A 24,773-nucleotide genomic window follows, 5' to 3' on the forward strand; every position below is an offset into this window, starting at 1 on the left:
TATTTATTTATTTGTTTCTTCGTTTGTTTTTACAATTACAACGAAAGAGAGAGAGAGAAATAACATTACAATAAGTACGTTGGTCCAGACAAACTCTTTACTTAGCGCTGTATTTATTAATTTAAGCACACATTATTGGAAAGTTCACAACGTATTTGAAAAAAAAAAAAGTGTCGTATACAGTGTAGTGATAAAGGTATGTAATATCAGCAGTATTCATTATCTTTACTCTCGAATGGTAGACTTGTATCTATCTTCCGTTTTTCTCTCTTTTTTAATCTCCTGTCGCTCTCTTATTGTTCCTTCATTTCTTGAAAACTTGAAATATCGTTTCTAATTTGTTCCTAGACATTTGTGTTCTCAATTCGCAAAAAAAAAAAAAAAAAAAAAAAAATCGGTTGAATTATTCCAATCTTTTTCTAGTAGCAGAATTACCTAAGACAGCCCTGCCCAAGCAGAATTACCTACTAAGACGTGACATTACTGAATTTCACATGCATTCGTCGTTATCTTAGATAGGCCATCTTAATGACAGGGTGCCGACGTATAGCTATTTGAAAGTTTTTAACTTTGCAAAAAGTTGCTTTCCTAATACAATGAAAAGTGCATTATTTTAGAGATTCGAAAAGTCTGTGTGTGTGTGGTCGGCTTAAGTAGGTTCCTTTCTTCTTACTTTTTGGGTTATCTTGTTTACAAAAGAACGCAGTCGCAGCAATAAATAAATAAATAAATAAATAAATAAATAAAAATAAAATAAATAAATAAAAAAGAAACAGGCCTGTATTCAGGGGGGTCTAGGGGGCCGGGCCCCCATAAATTTTTTTTGGCCCCTCTTAAAATTTTCACGGTAGGCTTGCAAGTGAACTATAATATGGTTATGAACTATAATGTGGTTGGATCGGCCCCATCCCCAATCTTCGACCGGGCCCCCCTAAATTTTTGGGCTGGCTACGGGCCTGAAAAGAAAGGCCAATATGCTTTCAGGAAATATTTATGAAAAATGTACAATTTTGGATATCTAATAAATGAATAAATAATGAATAATAAAAAGAGCAATTGTTACAACAACTTTTCATCCAGCCCTACATTTTATCTTCTGCTATTCAATATTCGCTAAATATACTCGCTTTTGATATCCTACGTTTAACTATCTCAATTATTTTTAACTTTTCTTCTATTACATAAGTTTTCTCTCTCAATGTTGGTACTGTTACCTCGTCTGATACTTAGGTAAACCTATTAACAACTAGAAAATTTAGAAACTTCAGAGCGACCGATTTTCAGGGTTAACATGGTAGTAGTAGTAGGGGTCCGCGTATGGCGAACTGAGTCAGCAAAAATTTTCTCGATTCTGATTGGCTGAGAGAGGTCACGTGACGTTAGGCCCCGCCCACGCGGGAAATTCAAATTTTCAGGTCACGTGGTATGACGTCATGAGTCACCCCGCGGGGAAATCCCTCACTAATTTGTTCCCTTTTATGGGTAAAATGTGTGATTCTGATTGGTTGATAGCTGTCACGTGATTTTAGACCCTGCGATATTTGAAATTCGTTCCCTTTTACGGGTAAGATGAATGGTTTGGTACCACGATGCTGATTGGCTGATAGAGGTCACGTGATCTTAGGCTTTGGGACTTTTTTTAAAATTCGTTCCCTTTTATGGGTAAGATGAGTGGTTTGGTACCTTGAATTTGATTGGTTGATAGCGGTCACATGATCTTAGACCCTGGGTTTTGAAATTTGGGTATCCTCTTTGATGAGTACTTTGGTACTACGATACTGATTGGCTGATAGAGGTTACATGATCTTAGACCCGCTACACGGTGAACAGGTCACATGGTATGACGTCATGTTTTACCCTTGCGGGGAAATCCATTACTAATTCGTTTCCTTTTACGGGTAAGATGAGTGCTTTGGTACCTTGATTCTGATTGGATGATAGAGATCACGTGATTTTAGATCCTAGGATTTTTGAAATTAGGGTGTCCTTTCTGATGTATACTTTGGTATCTCGATTCATATTGGTTGATAGAGGTCACATGATTTTAGACCCGCCACACGGTGAACAGATTACATGGGAATACCCCTCACTCATTTGTTTCCATGTTACAGGTAAGATGATTGCTTTGGTACATCAATTTTGATTGGTTGATAGAAGTCGCATAATCTTACACCCCACTCCAATGCTAGAAATTCAGAGTGCTATGACGGCGATCCACCCTAGACCTGGATTTTAGAATTTAGTTCCCCTTTTTGGTACCTTAAAGTTCCCGTGGAGGGTTCAACCCCATCCTTAAATAACCCTTTTATGGTATCATGATATTGTCCTGAAGTTTACATTAAATATTATCGTTCTCTTTGGCAGATAAGATGATTACCAGCTTTCTTACCTTGATGGAGATCCTGTCCTTGAATTAGTAGCCTATGTCTCTGGAAGTAACAATGGTGAAAGAGGGGTGTCGCTTGTAGATTTCTTATAACACATTGTTGTGAGTTTAAGCGATTTATTGCTCAGTAAGCGCTTCATTAATGGAAACAGTGTTGCCAGATTTTTCTTACCTAAACTGCTCCGATTCTTTTCGAAACGGTTCCGCAGAGTACAAGAAATTTTAAACTAAAAATTTTTCGAACTAAAAAAAAAATTCAAAACTAAAAATTTTCGACCCAAAAAAAAAGTTTGTTACTAAAAATTTTGAAACAAAAAAGTTTCAAACAAAAAATTTTCGAACAAAAAAATTTCGAAACAAAAATTACAAATAAATTTCAAACTAAAAAAATTAAACAAAAATTTTTCGAACGAAAAAAATTTAAACAAAAAATTTTCGAACCAATTTTTAAAAACAAGTTTCGAACTAAAGTTGTAAACCACATTTGAAAGTTTTCAAATCAATTTTTGAACTAAATTAAAAACCAAATTTTGGACACTAAAAAATTCTTTAATTAATTTTTCGAACAAAATCATGTAAACCAAATCTTGGATATATTTTTCACCTTAAATTTTCAAGATTACCATTTATTTGAAAACAAGTGTTCAGGGTTTCAAGAAATAATAAAACATATTTTTTTCAACTTGTTGTATTTTAACGAAAGGTATGTGCTCTTCTCATACAAGTTTATTAACATAATAAATACAGGATCTAGTTTAATGAATATGTTGGACGTATCATCATCTTCGAATGTTGTAGACGTATCCTGTAAAGAAAAAGAAGAAACGACGGATTACTTTATGAATTTCTTTTTTTTTCTGAAACAATAAAAACGAGTCAATATTGATAAGAGAGAAATAAAACTTACTCGTAAATGATGGATCTGTTTAGGCTCATCTTCCTCCTCGGGTACGAGATAACACCATTTCATCCACTGATGGATGTTTACGAACTTTTTCTGGGTACTGCATTTTTCTAGCTGTTGCACCTTTATGGTCAAGGTTCCCCCTTGGGTACGAGATTCTGCATTTCTTCCACTGATGGTGGTGTTGATGATTTATGAACTCTTGTGGGTACTTCATTTTCTTCTTGGTGTTGCTGCTTTGTGGTTAAGTAAGGGAAAGAAGAAAAGGAAAAAAGACATGGCGGCCTTATTGGGTGTTTACAGTTTTTTCTTCTTCATCTTCTTTTTCCAGTTCCATCTTCTGTTTTTTAACGTACCCGTACGGAACCGTATCATAAGAATTGAATTCTTTAAATCGACGTTTTGTGTATCGGATACTGTACATTTTTTCTTCCTTTCGTGTGACGATGGTATGGTCTTTAGTCCTGCATATCTTATGGGGGATAGTGATGGTGACTTGTCCACGGCATTGATTTGTAATCATTTCTTTTAGCGTATTGAAATTTAATTGTTGTCCTGCATTGTAGTTTAATGTAAATCCTCTAATTTTACATATGTAACTGGTGACGTTGGTATCCGGATTGTATATTTCTAGGCTGTAATTTTTTGGTCCTCCACTGACAAATGTCTTGATGTATGCTCGTGGTCCGTAAGACTCCATCTCATTCGATAAGCATCCCAAGTACGTTGAAGGTTCAATGGTTGGCTCCCCGGGCTTCTCCGTAAATATCACAGAATCCGTGTCGAAATATAAAACACGTTCCTGCAACATTTCCAGGTACTTGTACAGTTCCAGACGTGCCTGACATGTTGTAAATGCACCTAACACGACATTGGTGTTTCGGTTTTGAACAGGCACATGTTCATTGTACTCCCAGAACGCATACAACATCGTATCATTGATGGGTACAATTTGATGGAGTTTAATGTCGGGGGAAGTGAGTTTTTCATAAAATTCTTCCGGCCGATCAATAATTGTGGTCTGGCTAAAGTTTGTACGCTGGCAAAGCTTTCCCCATAGAGAGTTCCCACAAAGCTTAGATAAACTTCTTCGTGCAGGATTATTTTCAATTTTGGACGGATCCAATGCAATACCTTCACGCTCCAGGACGGTTTGTATGAATTTTGATTTGTCTTCTTCGGTCACACAGGAACTAGGCCAGCCAGACGCTTCCATTTTTGATTTTAAAAATGTATTGATATATTCCGTGAACAAGCCACCTGTTTTCGTGATGGGATCATATTGTTCAATGTCATAATCCCAAATTTCAAAAATTTCCACTGGTTGATATCCTAATTCTACTGCTTTCTGGATTTCATATGATACCCATGTTCCAGTGAGGCATCGCTCCTGGTCGTTGTGTGTACACGTTGCTGTAGGGTCTGGGTTCATTTCTTCGGCACACGCAGCACACAGTGGAAAGAGTAGTTTCTTGTTACATCGGTAAGGCAGGAGACCATGATAAAGATGGCGACTTGGTAATATCGACATTTTGATTAGACCATTGACTTTATTTATTGGTGGTATATTTTCATCACCCTGTAGATAAATTCGTGGATGGCCTACAGGGTATTTAGCACACTTATTGATGTAAGGATAAAGCGAGACAATATCGTAATATTTTATTACTTCTCCTGCTTTTTCATCGACTTGGTGGTACAATTTCACGCAATTGGTCCTTCCTCCAAAAAAACTATCTCTTGGATTTAATGGTCTGCGGTTCATGTACGGGTGATTCTTCAGATACGTCGCCATTGCAGGATTTTGTTTTAAGAACTGATTAAATTCACACTCCCACATTTCATGTACAATGTACCCCAATTCACGCAGTCTTGCATTTTTTCTTTGCGTTCGTTCATAACGGAATTCCATGGTGTCTTCTGGATTGCTGTAGATGGGCTGATTACGGCCTGTAGTAAAACATACTTTACACCCGTGATAAAAGCAGCCGGCATGCTCGTAGACGTGCTCCTCTAACGTCTCAGGATCTTGGTAGTAGCCATCAACATGGAATCCCGCAATAAACACTTCTTTTTGTCGGGCCGCATGTAAGATTTGTTTTTCTTCGGTTTTTTCAATGTAGGCCAGCCATTGCATTGCAGCGATCGATTGGGTACTTCTCCATCGATAGCCATGTGCCGGTAGAATTCCAATGGTATTGGGTTTAAGGAAATTCCGGCGGAATACTAGATTGGAAGCACTTGCAATCGTGATCGTCTCCAAGAAGGGATTCACTTTGGTTTCTGTTTCAAATGACGTCATAAACGAAACGCATGCTTGTCGCAGTACATTGACATCTTGAATACAATACTTGAGAATTTCTTTCTGGAAATCAAACGTGTCATTACGATGATCGTTGTACCACTGCATGAACTTGTTCCTGTCTTCGACGGCCATTTCATCTGCACCATAATACTTTGTTTCTGGAAGTGGTCCAATATACGATTGATTCTCCTTGGTGTTGAAGAAATGCGGGAAGTAGCCTTTGGTTGCGGGTAAATTGAACGCTTTTGACAATTTACTTAATGCCATAGGTAGGAAGTTCAACGAGTCAATGAACGTCAGATTATTCAACGTTAAACTCAGTATCTTGGTCCCATTTAATATAACGTCAGGTCTCCATTGGCATTGTTCTACCATGGTCTTTAGGATAAAATGCCCATCGTATCCCTTAGCGTTGTGCGCGACACAGAAAATCCTATTTATATTGGGACGACGTTCCCGCAAGTACTGGAGAAAATTATAAACTGGATCCTCTCCTTGGAAAATATGCTGGCGCTGACCACACGTACTGCAAGACTGCTGGATATTATCGTTTTCAACACATGCATAACATACTTGTTGTGCAACCAATAAATTTGGAATGTGTACATACATATTATCATCAATATTCGTGTCCTGCATAGATTCTATATCATAGAATATCAATAATGCTTTCTTTGCGTGCATGAGTGAAGGAACACCAGGTTTCAAGCATTGGCGATCAGGAAGCATAAAACATTGATGGGATCCTGGAACAATCTTCTTACAAACATTGCAAAAGATCTCATTACAGTCATGAATGCGTTGTCCACTTCGTACAAAAGAATATACTCTGTAGCATCTAGTACATTGCTTCACCATTTTGCATACAGGTTCCCCACGATGATATACAATATTACAATGATTATTAAAACATTCTTCGCCGTAAAATTGACGATTGCAGTCGTTGCATAATATCGGCGTTTGGTTCTTGTCGCATAGAGGTCTCTGTAAACATTTGGAGCATGTTACAGGACAATTTTTCACATGTCTGTTACGTTCACTGTATTTTTTATGGCACGCTTCACAGTAGAACTTGGTTGCAAAACAAGCAGTTAAAGATTGGATGATGTCAAAATGGCCAGCCAAACAAATCAAATTTATGGGAGTGCGATTTTCATCGTTCGGTCCCTCGTACATGATATCATGGCCTGTGAAACTGGTATACACAGTAATTTTATATTCTTTGAGGTATGCCTGGAATTGTCGAATTTCATTTACACTGGCACCATGATCCAAATTGACTCCTGCATTTGAACATAACGCATCGACTTCATCGTCCACAATACATTTCGATTGATCTTTATATTGCTTATGTCGTTTCACATCTACATTCTTGTATTTTTTCAGGCCAATAGCAATAACAAGGGCGTACGCCAAACACCTTGAATCTTGATTTTTTACACGTACAATCCCTTTTTTGCAACGTAATAATTCTTCATTTTGAAGTACTCCTTGCCGCAAACCACCGCCGTAGCCACGTGGAATATCCACACGATGAAAATGCACGGTGAATGGCTCGTGCAGGAGAAATGCATTGTTACTTTGTAACACTCTTTCAAAGGAGGCCCACATCGTTTCCAGTGTCAAGTTTCGTGCTTGGCGAAAACTCACCCAAAATGGTTTATTGGTATTGCGTGGCGATATTACCGATAAACCAACCATCGCCTCATCGTCGACATTGGCTAACAAATGGTCCAGCATTGCTTGGAAACTATTATGTACATACTGTATGATATCGGTTCCTACGGGCGGTGCGTTGAATTGAATTTCGAGCATTCTGCCCTCGATGTTAAATCGTCTATAATGACGAGTGATTTCATTGCGAACAATAAAACCCGATTCGGCCATGGTTAATAAAAGGAGAAAACAAACAAACAGGTACAATTACGGTAAAACAAATATGTAATGTGGGAAAAAAGGAATTGAGCAGCGTGAATTTACTACAAAAGAAAAGAAGAAAGAAAAATCTTAATCACCTGATAAACAGGAAATCATAACGTTTATGATAAATTCTTAACTAAACAATTCATGTAAAGGTCCTGAGTTTGATTCCTGGCGGTGACGTTCAGAATCTCATTATGAAAGCATATGTACTAGAAATCAAAGTTTTTTTAAAAAAATAATTATGTTACTGAAATGAGTGTTTTATTGCTGTCAAACTCGAGAGCATTACATCAGCATTTAACTGACCTACCATTCTATAGTGATAAAAAGAATGCATGAAATGAATGAATGTTTCATCAGTGCTGAGATGTGACAAAGTACGCGTAAGCATTTTTTCTACTCACAACGACCTTTAAATGATGCGTTTGCAAGTTGAAGAGACTCATCGAACATTAACGATACACATACGTAATTGTCGAAACAAAATCTGTATAGCGTATTTTTTTATTATTATTGTGACTAAGCGGTTAGCGTACATGGTTCGGACGTGGAAGGTCCTGGTTCAAGCCTCGGTGGGTTTGCTTTCCACGTCGGGGGGCATGTCAAGCCTTTTCTGTAATTTAATATTCTCATGCGTTATCATACATTCTTTTCAAAACTAAGCTAAATGGTTGACGTACACACCTCATAATACATAAACGTACATAAATCGTCTATAATGTCGAGTGATTTCATTGCGAACAGTAAAACCCGATTCGGCCATGATTAAAAAATGAAAACAACAAACAGGTACGGTAAAACAAATATGTAATGGGAAAAAAGGAATTGAGCAGCGTGAATTTGAGTTGATTTTTTGATTTTTTAGTTTAGCGTCCCTTTCAGCAGCGAGGCTATATGAGACGTGGACCTACTGATTAACGTGGAATCCGAACCACATGAGCTCCCCGCCGGGAATCGAACCCTGGTCTCCCACGCCAAAGGTACGTATGCTAACCGCTTAGTCCAGGAAATCATAACATTCATGATAAATTCTTAACTAAGCAATTCATGTAAAGGTCCTGAGTTTGATTCCTGGCGGTGACGTTCAGAATCTCCTTATGAAAGCACGTGTACTAGAAATCAAAGTTTTTTAAAAAATAATTATGTTACTGAAATGTGTGTTTTATTGCTGTCAAACTTGAGACCATTACATCAGCATGTAACTGACCTACCATTCTATAGTGATAAAAAAAAGAATGCATGAAATGAATGAATGTTTCAACAGTACTGAGATGTTAGAAAGTACGCGTAAGCATTTTTTCTACTCACAATGACCTTTAAATGATGCGTTTGCAAGTTGAAGAGATTCACCGAACATTAACGTTACACATACGTAATTGTCAAAACAAAATCTGTATAACGTAAATCTTTTAACCAAATATTCATGCACTCTTTTTTATTTAAGCGGTTAGCGTACATGCTTCGGATGTGGAAGGCTCTGGTTCAATCCTCGGTGGGGTTTGCTTTTCACATCGGATCGCTGTCAAGCCTTTTCTGAAATTTAATATTCTCACGCGTTATCATACATTCTTTTCAAAACTAAGCTAAATGGTTGACGTACACACCTCTGGCCTTGGTTCAATCCCGGGCGGTTGCTCGAATATCACGTTAAGCTGAAGGGACGCTAATGCTTTCAAAGGGAATCGAACCATATTGTTCTCAGGCATAGTTTCTGAAATTTTGTAATGTATTCTTTTCAAAACTAAGCGTACACATTTTTCTGGCCATGGTTCAATTCCCGACGGGTGCTCGCTAAAGGGATGCTAAACCATATCATTTTCTCGTGCTTACTTCTAATGTGTGGGGGTTCCTGATTCGTACTCCAACTTTCCCATTCCACTAATTTCTTCATAGTCTAAATATTTCGTACTAAAAGTAAAACAGTGTATGAGTGATCCACCCACAAATATAAAATAAAAATGATTTTCGAATCTTGTGTGAAAAATAAAATCTCACTGAACTTACCTCAAATTCAATGAACAAAAAGTCGGTGCAGTAAAACTTCTTAAATAAAGACACTTTTCAAGAACAGACCTTCTCACTCGATAGTTGAGAGCGGTGTAGGATTTGAAAAATGAAATTTAGATTTTTATTTAGGTCGTTGTGAAAACGACGTCACCGTCAACCAATCAGAAACGAGGAAATTTATAAAATGACATCACAACGAACCAATCAAAACGCTCGCTGCTTTTGTCATGAATCACGAACCAAAACGATGTGTAACAATCGATCGTGACGTCATTCACGTTTCTCAATAGTATCGCAATTCCGATGCCAATTCCCTTCTGCCAGGATCATGTCACTACTTGTCGTAACTGTGACGACATTTCATTTTCCTCATATTCCATACGAGAATGTAAATGTTTGCTTTTTTTCCATGAATCATGCTGACACGTTCGTAGTAAAACAAAAAGTAATGCGATCCGCTGACGTTTGCATTTTTTCAATCATATGTGCTTCTATGTCGTCACACAAAGAAGTCTATCAGCATTTTATTTTAATTCACGAACGGAAGCGTTACACTGTCAGATTTATTTTCTTAAAGTATAAGTGTATCCTTTTCAAGGACCATGGTTCGAAACCCACCAAGCATGATTAAATCCGAATTCATTCATAGCTAAGCGGTTAGGATACACATCTTTGGTTTGAAAGACCTGAGTTCGATTCCTAGAGAAACATTTCTTAGGATTTTTCTAAAACTTGGTTTAAATTTCTAGTTCGAAAATTTTAAAAGTTTAGTTCGATAAAAAGTTTGATTTGAAAATTTTTAGATGTGATTTACATCTTTAGTTCGAAACTTTTGTTTTTAAAAATGTTTTAGTTCGACAAAATTTTGTTTCAATTTTTTAGTTCGAAATGTTTTTTGGGTTCGAAAATTTTTTGTTTGAAACTTTTTTGTTTCAAAATTTTTAGTTCGAAAATTTTTTGTTTGAAAATTTTTGTTTAAAATTTTTTAGTTTTGAAATTTTTTTAGTTCGAAAAAATTTTAGTTTAAAATTTCTTGTACTCTGCGGAACCGTTTCGAAAAGAATCGGAGCAGTTTAGGTAAAAAAAAAAATCTGGCAACACTGTTTCCATTAATGAAGCGCTTACAGAGCAATAAATCGCTTAAACTCACAACAATGTGTTATAAGAAATCTACAAGCGACACCCCTCTTTCACCATTGTTACTTCCAGAGACATAGGCTACTAATTCAAGGACAGGATCTCCATCAAGGTAAGAAAGCTGGTAATCATCTTATCTGCCAAAGGGAATGATAATATTTAATGTAAACTTCAGGACAATATCATGATACCATAAAAGGGTTATTTAAGGATGGGGTTGAACCCTCCACGGGAACTTTAAGGTACCAAAAAGGGGAACTAAATTCTAAAATCCAGGATCACCGACATATCGCTCTATATTTCACTCATGGGCTGTGGGGGGGTGCTAAGATCATGTGACTTCTATCAAACAATCAAAATTGATGTACCAAAACATTCATCTTACCTGTAAAAGGAAACAAATGAGTGAGGGGTATTCCCATGTAATCTGTTCACCGTGTGGCGGGTCTAAAATCATGTGACCTCTATCAACCAATATGAATCGAGATACCAAAGTATACATCAGAAAGGACACCCTAATTTCAAAAATCCTAGGATCTAAAATCACGTGATCTCTATCATCCAATCAGAATCAAGGTACCAAAGCACTCATCTTACCCGTAAAAGGAAACGAATTAGTAATGGATTTCCCCGCAAGGGTAAAACATGACGTCATACCATGTGACCTGTTCACCGTGTAGCGGGTCTAAGATCATGTAACCTCTATCAGCCAATCAGTATCGTAGTACCAAAGTACTCATCAAAGAGGATACCCAAATTTCAAAACCCAGGGTCTAAGATCATGTGACCGCTATCAACCAATCAAATTCAAGGTACCAAACCACTCATCTTACCCATAAAAGGGAACGAATTTTAAAAAAAGTCCCAAAGCCTAAGATCACGTGACCTCTATCAGCCAATCAGCATCGTGGTACCAAACCATTCATCTTACCCGTAAAAGGGAACGAATTTCAAATATCGCAGGGTCTAAAATCACGTGACAGCTATCAACCAATCAGAATCACACATTTTACCCATAAAAGGGAACAAATTAGTGAGGGATTTCCCCGCGGGGTGACTCATGACGTCATACCACGTGACCTGAAAATTTGAATTTCCCGCGTGGGCGGGGCCTAACGTCACGTGACCTCTCTCAGCCAATCAGAATCGAGAAAATTTTTGCTGACTCAGTTCGCCATACGCGGACCCCTACTACTATGGTCATGTGAATTCTTAATAATTATGTATAATTATCAGTGTATCAAAGATATCGGAAACTCGAACTACCTGTAAACTGCATGCATAACAGAAATTGGAAGTTCAACTAGACTTCGGGTGACTTGTTTACTGTATATACGTGATATTATTGATTCCGCATTGTTTTGAGGCGCAATATTACGAGTTTCAATTATGCAAGGAATACCACCACAAATAAATACATTGAATTAAAAAAGTGCGCCTGTTTATTTCAGTGTCTTGTTATTTATTTATGTATTACCAAAAAGAAAGCTAAACTCTCGCCATTAGTTATCATTAGTATAGTTATCTTGTTTTATAAGTTTGTGACTTTATAAGTATTTTTCTTGCAGTTATTCTTTCTTTCTTTGTCTATTGTTTTGAGCTCAGAGCATGAAGTATTCATTCCTTAATTGGTATATTTTAATGTATACAGTGGCAGACTGGCCCTGTAGACAAGTCGGCCGTTGCGTCCCTCTATGTGGTCTTAAAAAAAAAAAAAGAAAAGAAAAAAGAAAGAAAGAAATCTATTTAATCCATCCTTGATTTAATCACAAGAATAAAAAAAATAAATAAACATTTAGATTGCTTTACTAGAACAATTCATAATATAGGTGTAATTCACGAATCTTGTGCATCTTTGCTGGTAATAGTTTTTTATTCTTTTTATATATAAGGATAACTAAGGTGTGTATAAGGATAACTAACCTCAAGTTACAACTATATTGCTGGGACGTCGTAGCTATATTCTGTAATCAAACTTCAAACTAAAAAGATACTTTTGTTTCAAATTTCTCTATTTGAAAATTATATACTACGTTATAATTAAAATCGTATGTGATTATAAACATAATATGATATTTCTATAGCAACACGAAATACCACAGATACAGTAGGCCAAAGCACTTACCAACAGTATGGCGCCCTTACAATATATTTGTACACCGCCCTTTTCGTGGAGGCAGTCCACTCTATGTTTAAGTTACTGTGCATATATTACATGCAGAGAAACGACTGCTTTCGAACTATTTTTTTTATTATATTTAGCGACACCATCTTCTTAGTGAAATTGTGAGGAAAAACTATAATTTCATTCCGGTATTTTTATGGGTACAATTATGGGAGATCACCTTGGGTTTCAATGCCTTTCACTTGCAATCCAACATTTTCTCGAACCGAAACACAAAGACATCCTATCAGACAGTTTATATAATAGCAGTCTGCTTTCCTCTCCTTTAAAAATAAATAACCGTAATTACGTTATAAATGCTTTCAGTACGATGTTTATAGTATCACACATAGACTATGATGGGATATTACTGGTATGCTTTACTCACTTCAAATATTATCATTTACGTATTTAACGTATACATATAGTATATGCTTGCACACATATAGCGTGCCGCTTAGGATTGGGTGCATTCTTTGTATGTGATTATTTTTCCCTCCCTTTATACTTCCCCTTCATTTTCCTACGTTACTTCTGTAGTCTTCTTCTTCTTCTGCAAAACGCAAAATCAAAGCAACTTGACCTTGACGGCCTAATCTGGGGAAAAAGGCTTCCGGTTCCTGGATATGACGTCATAACGTGAAGAGACGAAGTATGAGGGCGCGACGGTCGACAAGGAAACGGAGCAACATCCCGCTCACCAATGTTTGAGGAAGAAGCACAGATTACTTTTTTTTAAAAAAAAAGTCTTTGTGAAGTAAAGACAACCGTTATTCTATGACCGATCTCAAAAACTGAAAAAGAACTGTTTCATTTAATCTTCCTCTTTTTCTTCTTCTTCTTTTTTTTATTTATGCAAGCACCTGTTTTCAGTGGTTTTTCTTCATCTTTTGTAGAGTCAGGAAACAAAGTACTTGGCAACGTTGTTTGAAAAGTAGTATGATCATTGTTCCACATGCGATAATCTGGTCTGCGAAATATGTAACATAGATATACCACCAACGCACAGAATACCTGTTTAAATGATGAAGAGTACAGGAAGAAAATATACAGGACGTCCTCCAACCAAAGCAAAGACACGTGTTAAACATGTTAACATAACCAAATAAAGAATTAAAGCAACTTCCTTTCCGATTTCCCTGGACCACTAAATTCTATGTATGTGGGCTCCAATAATTCTAAACACTGGTGATGAAAGAGGACAGTGACAACACTAGTATAAATTGAAAGGGGGGGGGATGGAGCAGAGAATTTTTTTTAAAGGGACAGCTATTTTTGTATATCGAAAATGAAAGTTTATATTACTTAATCTACATCATAAAACAATTCGTATGTGAGAGCAGGAGTGCGCAACGGGAGTGGGCGCCCGCCCCCTTGATATCCTGTAGTATTATCATTTGAAGGGGACAGCTTTTATATCCATCTAAATGCCATACAGTGTAAACACTTGAAAGAGCTAGATGCGAAACTCGTTTTCTCCAAACAAAAATTTGAAATTGAAGCAGACGATGTTGAATTTTATAGATTAAAGTCTAAGTTTTTACAAGGTATATCAAGAAAAGGAAAATGAAATCTTTAAGTCTTTCTATGTTTTACAGTTATGGCGGCTAGGCTAAAGGAAACGATGATGAGAAATGAAGGAAATTGTGGAATGAAGAAAGTGGTAGGAAACGAGAGAACCTCGAGAAAACCCACGCACACCGTGTTTGTCCACCACAAACCTCACTTGGCACGAGCTGGGATCAAACTGAGGATCCCATGCACCAGAGGTGAACGCTCTATCACTGAGCTACCGCGACCTCCAAAGTATATCAAGAGTGCCACTTAAAGATACAGGAAGATTTTTACCTTGTTTTATGTAAAGTTAACTTCTATGGAGAATGTGTTTCGCACATGAACCTAAACGGTAGTTTTTTTCTTATTGCAAAATATTTGAATCTGTATTTCATTTATTTGCAATTTGGCACGGGAAGAAGTTTGCAAATAATAGTATATTACAATAAACTCATCAATCTACTCCTTTAATATTATACCTTGCTTATTGAATCCATCAGGTCATTGAATAACATAAAATATAGTTTCTATGGGAATAGAATGCATGTTTACATAATGAATTTTATTATTTTACACGTAAAAGAATATGTGAGGGAGAAGGTAATATTGATGAACCCCTCAATTGGAATTCCACTCTTTCAATTCAATTATCAAATTTCTCTTATACACATGTTAGATACGAAAAGCTTCTGTTCCGCTGCGGCAAGTGTTTGAAACCATAGGGTGACAACGTAGAAAGGTAACGCTTACCAATTGCCAGAAAGAACTTCAGTTTATCGTCCAACGCAACGTATGGACTGCTTGGATACCAAGTAGCCTAATTCCAAAATTAAAATTTTCCATGAATGAAATTTAAAGTTCAATATTTCATAAACAATTTATGTTTCTGTTACGTTGGCAACCAAAACCGTAACTCCATAGTTTATTATTATTATTATTATTATTATTATTATTATTATTATTATTATTATTATTATTATTATTATTATTAAGTATTCTGTCTTTTCGCAAGTCCTTGGACTAATGATTTTTTTCTATTTTTTATTTTTACGTTTGGGCCTAAAAATGTTTCTTCCACGTTTCTCGATCTTCAGCTTCCTCCCAATATTATCTTCTATTTTGCAAATTATCGATCAGGTGTGTTCTCCTTCTTCCTATTCCTCGTTTTCCTTCCATCTTTTCTTCTATGGCGGTATGAAGAAGACAATTTCTTCGCAAGATGTGTCCAATCTAATTGGACTTCCTAGGAAGAATGGTGGCTACAAGCGTCTTCTTCTCTCCTATTGGTTTCAAAATATTCTAATTTGTTACTCTTTCTGTCCATTTTATCTTTTCCATTTTCCTCCAATACCACATTTCGAAGTTCTTTAATTATTTCTTCTCTAACTTCCTTAATGTCCAAGTCCCTGAACCATATAGTCCAATGCTCCAGATATAGCACTTGACCAACTTCTTCTTAAGTCCAATATTAAGCTTGCTAGTTAAGAGTGGTCTTTTCTTGTTGAATAATTCTTTGGCTTCGGCAATTCTTGACCTGATCTCTATGGTTTTTATTATTTACTGTTTAGAAATACCGGTTTTAAGCAAATTTTTATACAGGGTGTCCATAAAGTCCGTTGCCACCCAGTGTATAGTCGAAACGACTGCAAATATGAGAAAACGCAAAAACACGTCCATCGTTATTTTAAGGGGCTTGAATTTTGAGCTATAAAAGGTCTACCACAGACAACCTCATATAGGGGTACGTGGGGTCAACTTGAAAATTTTAAATGGCAAAGGGGGTCGAGTAATATATCGTTGGAAAGATCTCGACAAGAGAAATATTTTGCCGAAAGTTTCAAGTCCTTATGTTCACCCCATCTAAAATGACGAGAGTTTACATTTCGTGTCCATAAAGTCCGGTGGCACCCACTGTATCTTCGAAACGACTGCGAATATGAGAAAACGCAAAAACACTTCGTCATTATTTTAAGAGATTGAAATCAGTTTGCCGCTTTATCCAGTGTAAAGCAGGATTGAAGCCCATTTTATCTAGTGTAAACCTGAGCGTCAAGGGAGTTATAGCCCCCTTGGATCCGTGCCTATATACAGCGGCGTATTTAGGATTTTGTTTCTGGGCGTTATGCATAACATAGGGAAGCAGGAAGGGCAATTGCCCACCTGAATTTGAGAATTAAATATACTTAACTCATGCATAAATTGAAGTTTTAATTGCAAGAATTGCTGACTGGTGAATCTTATGTGATATGATACACACAAAAATTTAGCAGTGGATCTAACCTTTTATTGTATTCATAGAAGAAAAAGGAGGCATCCCTTGTCGTAACTAATTTCCCGGATTACTTATTCCCCCTCTTGATTTTCTTTAATTCAAACATTTACCTTTCTTCATAACTAAACGATGTAAATATTCCTTTACTATAATAACTGAAGTCCCGTTATATAGATATCCGTGTAAGTTGGTGTGGAACACTAGTTTTGCTTATCAACACCTCTTACAACGACGGCCGACTTGAATCAATTAACAACGGTCGAAAGTGTGATAGGAGAAACGAACGAAAGTAACAACTAAGAAGAAGAAACAAAAATAGAATGGACGAAAAAAGAGAAAAAAAGAGCGCAGTTCTTACATGGAATGAAATTTGACAAATACAATATTGTTTCTGAACAAAGAGCATAAGAAAAACACAAGTCAATGAAATTCTCCGAAATGGTAAGAAGGTCTACGTGGAACACGAAAAACTAACAAATTTATTTCGAGAGGTCTTGAGCCCGATAGCCCTCTAAATATATATGCTATCCATAGGGGCGGATCCAGGATGGACTACTGGGGGGGAGGGCGGTCGGTAGGAATACTGCTACTTAGAGCTACTTTTAAGAGCTCCAAACTTTTTATGGATGGGTTAATTTATATATAAAATAAGAAAATTTCACCTTCTGGGGGGGGGGCGTTCGCCCCAGTCGCCCCCCCCCCGGATCCGCCCCTGGCTATCCAATGTAGTCTTTATACCTTTGTCCCGAATTTATGGAGGAAAACTATGGAAACTCTAAGCGAATATGTTTGCGAAGGTTGGGGAAACAAAAGCAATAATGGAGTTTTAATTTACAGAAGAAAGGGAAAGAAATTATTCATTTGAAATGAAATTCTCTTTATTAGGGATGTGATAACAGGCACGGTAAAGGTCAGAGCCGTAACAATCGGTGGTGCAAGCGGTGCAGCGCACCAGGTCCCCCGGATGAAGTTGTTTAAAGCTCATATTACTTATTACTGAAGAATTAAACTCCTGCCCCCCGGATTCAGAAGTTTGTTACAACACTGGGTGGAAGGTAAAAAGGTAAGCGGAAGAATGTGAGTTGATGGACAATATTGAAAGGCAATTCTTAAGAGGCCTCATCCCGGCGAAATTAAAATATCGCTAATTTTACAGTAATTATGTGATATCTTCAAATATATAAAAAATAGTTGAAATGTGGAACAAGAGCGCCCTAGACAATATTATTTTGCGTGAGATACCGTTATCACAAGTCACCTAGTGGCTTTCCGTTTTCAGCCGTTCAGAAACGCGAAAATAAATGCCGATTTTCAAAATGGCTGGAAATCGAAAGCAGATAAGTGAGTCGTAATAACGGTATCTCATGTTAAATGATATTGTCTAGGGCGCTCTTGTTCCACATTTCGATTATCCTTTATCTATTTGAAGATATCACATAATTACTGTAAAATTAGCGGTATTTTAATTTCGCCGGGATGAGGCCTCTTAAGGCAAAACAAATACCATATTTAGCGGAGGACTGTAGTGCACGATGGTTTCTAATTTGTAGCAGGTGATCTTGTAATGATGGCAGAACGCTTATGATGGTAAGCCGAAAAGATTTATCAGTCAAATTTCGATGTTAAACCGCGGGTACGACATAATTCATTCAGATAGGGATAAAGATGGTTGAATTTGAAGATGGTGTTCAAAACTAGTACATTTTCTCTATTCCCGTACTTAAATTACATAAATAAGGCAGAACTAGGCTCATCTTCGTTGTTCTTATTCAGAACTAATCGATTGATTGGAGTTTTCCCTACTGAGATTATACTATATAAGGTGGAATATAGTGCTTAATCCAAAGCACAAGCAGAAATGCACGTTTTGTACTGTCTTGCAATAGCCGGTTCTGGACACAAACTTTAATCTTTATTTCTCAGTTCCTCATCCAGTTGTTCTACTAAGAAAAACATGTAAAGGTGTCAGGATCGTTAGTTCTCGGCTAATACCAGGGAACGGAAGCAGAAGAGAAAGAAAAGGCTACTAATAGCATGAAATGAAGGCTCTAGAATGATAAAACGCCCAGTAAGCTGAGAAAAACAAAATGGGATCTGAACCGAGTTTACTCGAGTTTACATCGGAGGTGAGTAAGCAGCAACACAGGTTGCATTTGCGGCTTAACCAAAAAGAAACGTTTATTCACACGTGATGTTGCGAAATAAACTGAAATGATGTACAAGTATGTTTATTTAAAAAAAAAAAAAAATCCTTTCTCTGCAGCCGAAGGCATAAGATGGGGCAGAGAGTGCTGCACTTGTAACATAAGTGAAATGCATCAATGTTGTGCTGATGGTGAGAAACACTCATGCAACAGGAAGAAACCAATGATAACCAGGACAACAACATGACGTCACACGAACAATGCACGCTTGACTCGCTCCATCGTCCATGATCCACTTCCGTGTCACTCTTGAGTGTGACCCTGAGGGCGGTGTTGCCACATTATTCTTATGATAATACAATGAAGATACTTAACAGTTTTTGTTTGTGTGAAGTATAACGCAATATGTGATGTACTGGATAACTTTTCACTATGTCAACCATTGTATAGGGCGGGTAGGGGGATAAGTTTCATCTTCAGTTTTTTGACTGAGCGTAAACTGAGCATCCAATAGGTGTGGGCTCTTGGCATTCTTGTTTCTGAATCGGTCGATTCCAAGTTCAAGTCCCGTATTCTTCTATCATGAGATATTTCCAGGTAATTCGTTCATGACATGAGACATGAACTATAGCTTAACATGGGATCTAAATCACATGAGCTCTCACTGGGAATCGAACTCGGTTCTTTAGCGCCAAAGACTTGCCATACAGCCATATAGCCGCAAGGAAGTTCAATTATTAGATTGAAACAAGTTATCTTTATGAAGATTAGCAATGTGCGGTGTGGTGTGGTGAACTATTCGGAATCTTGAAGGCTCGAAGCCTATGACCAGTAGATGGTAGTTATTGTTTTCAATGGCGAAGTGAAGAAATTAAAACGTTAAAAATGTAATTAGAAGATGAATAGTTAATGAGGTGTCAGTGTTTTTAATTTAGGAATTTTGTGGGATGAAATATTCGAAAACCTGAATGGAGTGTATTGTTCCATAATAAGCATAAACGTCCGTGAAAATTGACAACACACACAAATCAAACCACAAAAGTTGGAGTAGCTGGGGAAAATCCGTTTTTGAGAATAAATTTCATTGAACTAATCGGCGAAACAGAGTTTGGCCAAACAGGAGTTTCTGTTCCGCCGAACATGGCCGACAGCCTCGATGTTCGATAATCTTGTAGGTTAAGGCGTTCGGCGAAACAGGAATCTGCCAAACAGGAAGACACAGGAGATAAGATGTATAGATTGCAGGAACATTTTTTAAAAATGAATTTAAGATGATCTAAGTTTGTGTTTAAATTAATGTTAAAAACGGTTTTAAAAATCTTACAAAATTAAAGGAAAACTACCGAGAAATCTTCATCACAGAATATTAATAATTTCAAGGTAGTTGTATAATAACGTATCACAATTGTTAGCATTATCCTCCAATCCTCCCAACTTCAAACAAGGTAGCTTCCTACAGTCTTATATTGCAGGAGAATAATGATCTGACCTATACCGTGCTACGATTCTACAACGACTACGAGTTCTAGAATCATTTTCATTTCCTTCATCAGACAAGAAGTCAAATTCGTATTCAAATTGTTAATTACAAAAGACTTCATATTGCACAAAACAGAGAAATATTCATTTACTTACAAGTACAACAACATTTTTTTTTTTTTTTTTTTTTTGCTGATTTGAATAAGCTGTAATGGTTAATGTCTTCTAATTTTGTTAGAAAATTAAACATTCGTGAAAGCTCTTTGTAGACAATGGCCCATTCTTTTCTATAAAGGTAACCAAAAACATTCTGTTGTGTTTTCTCCCACCACCTTTGAATATCGATATGTCACCTAAGACGTACCTGGAAGATCAAAAATAGTCCCCAAAAGCATCGACGACCTTCTGCTAACGTTCTGGACGGCCATGGGTTCCATCGCGGTAGAACTTAGTAGGCCGTGAAGCGAAGAAGATATTAGGTGCATTTTGTACCTCTGCTAGGGGTTTGAACTGGCCTCCTCTAAGGTGGTTGTGCAAGGAATGGAATAGGTGATAATCGGAAGGTATAATGTCCGGGAAGTATGGTGGATGCAATAGTTTTTCCCATCCAAGGAATGATGTCCCGTGTCATCCTAGACACCTGGGGCTTAGCGTTGTCCTATAACAGGAGGACCCCTTTGCGAGTCTTGGCTCCAGAGTTTTGAATTTTTCTTGAACACGGCTCAATTGCTGATAGTATCCAGTTCCATTGATACTCTGACCAGATGGTAGCAGTTCCCGATGCACGATGCCGCGAACAGTCCACCAAACACATAGAAGGATCTTCTTCTGGTTCAGTGTTGGTTTTGTCTGTTTTGGAACTGGTTCAGGGGATGATAACCAATGATGTGGAGCTTCGTACACTCTCATCACATGTCAACACCCTGTCAAGAAATGGCTCCTTCCTCAGACGAGACAACAAAGAAACACTGCTCGCGCTGCTTCTGGCCCGGAATCAAATCAAGTGAGACCCATTGACTCAACTTATAGTGCTTCCCAAGTTGATGCAGGTGCTGCCGAATGGTTTCTCCACTCACACTGAATTGTAGCCCAGTTCTTGACATGTCTGGCTCAATTGTTGCCTAAAGATCTTTATTTTGTACATGTGTTGGTCTTCTGGCACGTGGTGCGTCTTCGAATGTTTCGTCCTTAAAATTGTTAAACCACCATTGCACTGTCCGCGTAGTCACGACACCCTCACCAAAGGTCTGGCATATCTTCCGTCCCGCTGCAGCGGCGTTTGACCCAAGTTTGAACTTGTACAGCATACACACTCTTATGACGCTCTGTGTATGTCCCATGTTCACTTTGTCCTTTGGCAAGTTCACGGTATAATTGAACTGCCACAACCAGGTAGTATATTGGATATACTCACACCAACAACTTACCTTCGCCTTATCTGCATTCGCATTGAACTCACAGTGTGAGGGCCAATTGAACACATACCTCCACAAAAAGCGACAGAACTTTTCTTGGTTACCTTTATAGATCATCGCCCAGTGTACCAAGTATGCATTGAAAATTGATTTCGTTTTCTTTTCGTTAGTCACAGTACTTTCATAATGTATTTCGTCATTTTCTGAATCAGAATTGTCAAAAAATAAATAAAAATAAATAAATAAATAAATGAATAAATAAAAATCTTCTCTTCCTTTATCTCCCCAGAACTTGAACTTCATAAGAACCTATGTATTATGTTTCCAGCTTTTTCACGGTCTTTTTACACTTTCCAAAACGGCATCCCATGCTTTAGACATGAAAGCAGTTTCACAAGTTTTTTTTTTTTTAATCATTATTATAATTTCATTTTGTTTCGTTTATTGTAACAACGTTGAGGAGGTTTTCATTATTTTTAGTTTGTGGAATAAACAGCATTATGAATTTGGCACTCTTTAAAAAATTGCCGCCCCAAAAATTTGTGGTCTTCTACATAGGATTGCACTTTTGCAACTCGAACCCATATGATAGGCAAACTAAAACATCGATAGCTTAGTCTGTTGCTTTGTAGGCGTACCACTCATGAATCCGTTACTATGCGTACACTGCCTCATTCTCCTAACTTTCTCTTCCCCCTCCTTTGCCCATTGTGTTTCTCTCTGTTTTTCTCAGATCGTAAAAGCATGCTCATACGTTTTGCATCGGCGAGTTGGAAATAACCGTAGGTTCCACATCTCATATAAAGGAATGTTGAAGTTCAAAATGCCCAAACCAAGCTTATCAAAGCTTTATACAATCACTCAGAATTATCTAACATCTTTTTTTTTTTTTCGAAGGGGAAGGAGTTCGTTTCCTGATGGAGCTTACATAAAGATGAAGAAATGGGTCTACAGTATAGCACCTTCGCAGAAAACCTCTTAAACTCGAAATCATTAAGCAACAGTTTGATTCTGTATAAGAGAAACAACACGAAACACATTGAATAACAGAAAGATAGAAGCAGTTTCTAATTAGGTCCACCTACAATAGCGCAAAATCTCTTACTTAACACATAGGCTTACTATTACTGGTATACTGTAACAGTTTTTATTATTATTATTATTATTATTATTATTATTATTATTATTATTATTATTATTATTATTATTATTATTATTATTATTATTATTATTATTATTTTGTAAGATTTGTTTTGTGCGGTAATCTTAAACAAATCAATTTTCCTTACAAGTTCCAGCAACACGAAATGTGTGACATTGATAGGTTTCTGGATTTGTTTTCTTCCGAACGACCTTGAGCTTAGATTGGAATTGCTGTTGCCAAGGTTTTTTTTTTTTTTTCACTTACATTTTTTCTTTTCTTTTTTTTATTTCTTTCTTCCTAGATCCGGAACTCAAGTTACTATGACAACCAGCAAGCAAGAGGAGACGCGTAAAAAGAGAGACAGAGAGAATTTCTAAAAGGTTTAGTCGTAAGAGAGATATGTTCACTGGAATTATGGGAAGCAATTGCACGTTAAGAAAAAAAATCAAGGTCATATCATAATTGCAAAAATCACTAGGAAAATAAGGTGGTGTGTTTCCTTACTGTTACTGTACATAAGAAAAAAATGTGAAAATAAAACAGAGAAATAAGTTGTTAAGCAACAACCTGTCGCTTCATTATCAAGTTGTCAAGAACTTCGTCTTTCTGTCAGATTTTGATTTACATATATATTTTGCTTTGCTTATTTCGCGTTATTTAATATTCTGCCGTCTGCATTTTGTTTTAAACAAGTTCAAAAGTAGATTTTTATATATAAATTTCAGTAAAATAATAAAAAACAACCTGTTTTCTACTTAGGAGTAGAACTCGGATTTCTATGACCTAACATCTCTGAAAATACGCCATGCATTTATGCCCTCAGAATTTCAAAATGTGGCCTAAAATATAATCTTAAAAATGAAAGCGTCTTGGAGTTGCAGGTATAGGGTAAATGCAGAGTGTGTGTATATATTTTAATCAATACTACATTCCAGACCGTAAAATATAATTTTGAAATAAAGACATTTCAAACAAAAGTCTAAATGATTTTTTAAAAATTTCATTCAATATTTATAAGCATTATTATCATTATGAAAAAAACACATATTAGAAATATATAAAATATTAGGAAAATAGAAGTAATAAATATTATATTTAGAGGCGAAGTTATCCTAAATGTGCAGATCTTTGAATTCTGTCTCTTCTTACAAATTTTGTCTATAATGACATGATTATTGATTTTAGCCAGAATATCTCTTTCTGACTTCATCAGAAATAAGGATTCCAAATGTTTAACAGTAAAAATCTTGAACAGAGCTAGGTTTCTATGTGCATAAGCCTTACTAGAAGTTCGTTGACATATTTTGTATATTATTCCAGAAAAATAATGTAAAAATCTCAGGAAATTTATTCATTTTATTTTCGTTATTAAACAGATTTTTTGCGAAGGAGGCACGGAGAAGGGACTAGTCAACTCTTGATCACACCATGAGGGCCACGGTGGCTCAGTGATAGTGTTTACTTCTGGTACAGGGGCCCTTAGTTCGATCCTAGCTCGCGCCAAGTGAACTTAGTGGAGGACAAACACCGTGTACGTGGCTTTTCTCGGGGTTCTCCCGTTTCCTCCCATTTCATTTCTTTGATCACACCACTGCTAAAACAAATACACATTACTATACATTCTTGTGTGACTTTAACTTCAACCAGAGAGGACAAATTATTTTGCGTGATTCTGTGTCTTTAAATTACTCAATTTATAGTTCAAACAAGAAGAAGAAAATAGCCTAGTAGGTGCCAGCAAAATTGGTTGTTCGTGCTTACCTTTGTTACGTAACCAGCTTGGTAAAATGTAATGAAAATGTGAACTTTACTTGCGTGATGTATTTATATTGTTTCATTCGTTTGTACGTGTGTATATGCATGAAGAAAAAAAAAATAAACAGACAAAGTATAGACAACTTTGAAGCTTTCATATCATGAACTGTTGTTACATGTCAAG

The sequence above is a fragment of the Thermobia domestica genome, chromosome 2, assembly GCF_964235325.1.
Source record: "Thermobia domestica chromosome 2, izTheDome1.hap1.1, whole genome shotgun sequence".
Taxonomy (NCBI): domain Eukaryota; kingdom Metazoa; phylum Arthropoda; class Insecta; order Zygentoma; family Lepismatidae; genus Thermobia; species Thermobia domestica.